We start from the raw sequence: 3437 nt of genomic DNA on the forward strand, positions 1-3437 counted from the left end.
ATATATACCTTTTGTTTTCTCACCAAAAAGTGTCTCTTTTTCTATGTTTACAATAATAATGAACTATGTTATAAGCCACATGAATATGGTTGTCAACTGCAACATCAGTGACCACATATTTCTATTACTTTTGTACAGAATTTGTAACAAATATTAGTGAGATCACAAAGTGGAAATGCAACAATTGCAAGACAAAGGTAATTTGCACCAATAAATTCAAAGCTTTAAAATCCTTTTTTCACCATGGGGCAACTTAGAAGAAGAGAAAAAGTTCTCTAATTACATCGTAAATTAACTTTCTAATGATTAAATGCTTTATGTAATATGCCACAAATATGGTTGTCCATTTTATTATTACTGACTGCATATTTCACACATTTTGTTACAAAATATGCTGCAAGTTATATGCAAGAAAATAACAATCTTGGTTTGTTGGAGAATTTTGTATTCGATCAACTAATTGTGCTGTGATTGATATTTTATTTAATCATCTTTTTGACATTGACTATTACTTTTTTACAGAATTTGCTACAAATGCTGTAGCACAAATTAACACCAAACAACTAGCAGAGAGGAACAGAGGTAATGCACCAATAAATTCAATAAATTCAAACTTTTAAAATCCCCCTTTCAACCTGGGGCAACTCAGAAAAAAAGGTCTGCAAAATTTAGCATAATGATTAAAACCTTAGTGACGATGAAAAAGTCATTTATGCTTTAAATATGAACCACAAGTGCTAAAACCCACTAACTACTGCTAGCACAGATAATTATTGTATTATTTTGTTAATAAATTCACTTGTCATTCTCATGAACCCCAATCACCTGTGTTGTTATATCAAACAATTAAAAATGCTAACTTTAAATCACTGGTACAGCGAAACAGAACAATAGCACTAACTATCAATTGCTTTTTATAAAAATTAACTATTAAATCCAACACTTTGAGTAGGGAAGTTGAACAACACTCAGGTCCCAGGAACAAACGGTATCCAGTTACCTCGCCACCAAGCAGACTCGCCACCAGCGAATTCGCCACCAAGGAACGATCTCGCCACCAACGTACTCGCCACCAAGCGAAGTCTTCTCGCCACCAACCACCAATAAAGAGATTAGTCGAGGAGAGTAGGATGTTCGAAACCGATAAGTTTGTTCGCTTGTCTGTTCTCAAACTTTATAAATGTATGTTGTCGATAGCACGTTCGAAACCGAAGTAAGTTTTTATTCCTCCCATCGAGTTTTGCAATTTCTCCTTGCTTACGTGCAAAAGACAAACACGATACGTTTTGATGTCAATGAGTTAGGAACGGAACACATCTAACACGTCGCTGAAGGTCATAATTTAAATACAGACAAGCGCACAAACGTATCGGCCGATTTGAATTGTGCTCGTTCGAACATCCTAATCTCCTCGACTACTTTATTCTAGTTTCTCTCTTTATTAGTGGTTGGTGGCGAGAAGACTTCGCTTGGTGGCGAGTACGTTGGTGGCGAGAAGACTTCGCTTGGTGGCGAGTACGTTGGTGGCGAGATCGTTCCTTGGTGGCGAGTTCGCTGGTGGCGAGTCTCCCTGGTGGCGAGGTAACCGGTAATGCGCAACATATATTCCCCAGTAGAACTGGTGTGGGAGTTCATGTAAGTAGCAGTAGTTTGGAAGATATTTTTTCAGAAGATAGCGACTCGAATTCCTTAAGCTTAGTACATGACAGCGATGGGGATAATCCAGAATCTTCAGGAGAGTCTGGGCCACGTTCTTAACAATATGAGCCGCGTAGGGTTCACCGAAGCGATCCACACGAAGACAGTACAGAACATGTCGACAGCGATGCGACCGTCTCGGAAACTCAGACTGGTATTTAATTTACTGTGTGATTTATTTGTATTTGACATGAAAATCCAATAAAGTGAGGGTACAATTTAAAAGAATGCAACAGAAGTTTTTTAAACTTGAGCTTCTGAGAGTGTTTTATATAAAATTATCGAAGGTGCGAGTGTGGAACTTGTCAACCAATGCCGACAACTCATGAAAGTGTTTGTTGTACGGAAATCGGGCAATTGTGGAAAAAAGTAGAGTAGCAAGGGCCTGAAACCCAGATAAGTTGTATCACTGAGCATCCAGGTTTTCAGTCAATTTGCCTTGATTTCTGCGTGATGGAGACGGCCAATTACGCGTACAGGCAGCAGCAAGGCACAGATAATCACACTGGAAACGAGTACGCTAAATGTTTTCTGTTTCATCTGTTTTGTTACATTTTGAGATGGATTTTCTTGGGTTGTTTTTGCCATTAACTTAATAATACAGTACTAGAGCTAGTTGTTTTTCGCTTCTTTCCTGGCTGGAAATTTCGCTAAATTGCCTACAGATAGCTTGTTCGTTGGTGTTGGGAATATCTCGGCAAACACTTCAAGGTCGCTGTGCCATCTTGTGCGTTAAACAATATCCGAAACATTTTTCCAGCGGATTTTGGATCGCCTTACACTGAATTAAAACCGCCAAACCTTTGGGAGAAACTAAGGTATATGTTAATGCAGATCTTAGTTATTTATGTCTTACAGCACTGGAGGTTATGCCCGTTCTTTATGAGATATCTATGTATTGCTTTCCTTCATCTCCGAAGCATTTCCATCGATAAACAAGTTGTACCATATACATTTCCTTGTGAGGCCTTCAAAATTATCCAACCCTGTTTGTGTTTGCTTCGATTTGAAATAATGAAAAGATAGTTTTGCAAGCTGAAATCAGGATCTTTTAAGTTGTACTCAAAATGATGAATATTGTCCTACTGACCTTTGAATGCATTTTCACTGCTGTGAAAATCGTGACACAAATTCTTCTGCTGTTTCTCTGCAGGGTTTCTCAAAGGAAGCACCAAGTGGGGCTGGCATGGATTTTCTTATAGAACATAAGGGTTGATTATGGGATCCTGTCTAGAATTCTTTGCATCGAACCAACAAAATTCCAGATCACGTTATTACACACTGACATCAACGAATTCTCTTTCTTTGATACGTGTTTCGAATTCAGGCAAAGGATCAGAGGAGTCAGTGTCTTTTATGGGCTCAGCGCTGGCTCCCGAACAACTGCCTTCCCCATAATCTTTCATTAGATGAGAAAAAAGATGTTTTTAGAGAAACAATAAAGCTATCGTTGTTTAATTAACGAAACGTTTTCATGTAAATCGATTTTGTACTGTCTCCGTTGACCTCTAACTTTTGAAGAGCTCAACTTCTTTCTCAGTTCGGTCGGCCACTTCCGAATCCTCGTCGTCTACCGACTGTATGGGTCGTTTTTATACTTCCGAATAATTTGCTTCTAGTAAGGCCTGAATCTTCGGTCAGCACCAGGAAGAAAAATGACTGCTACAAACAATTTGTGAAATTTGTCCAAGTGAAAATAGCCGATTTCGTCGAGATGACGAAATCGGCTATTTTCACTT

The 3437-nt window shown here is 38.6% G+C and overlaps 1 pseudogene; it reads left to right on the forward strand.

Moving 5' to 3' along the window:
- The first annotated feature begins 405 nt into the window (after positions 1–405).
- Positions 406–2900, forward strand: LOC131774809 (uncharacterized; annotated as a pseudogene).
- The last annotated feature ends 537 nt before the right edge of the window (positions 2901–3437 follow it).

The sequence above is a fragment of the Pocillopora verrucosa genome, chromosome 10 (assembly GCF_036669915.1).
Source record: "Pocillopora verrucosa isolate sample1 chromosome 10, ASM3666991v2, whole genome shotgun sequence".
Lineage (NCBI taxonomy): Eukaryota > Metazoa > Cnidaria > Anthozoa > Scleractinia > Pocilloporidae > Pocillopora > Pocillopora verrucosa.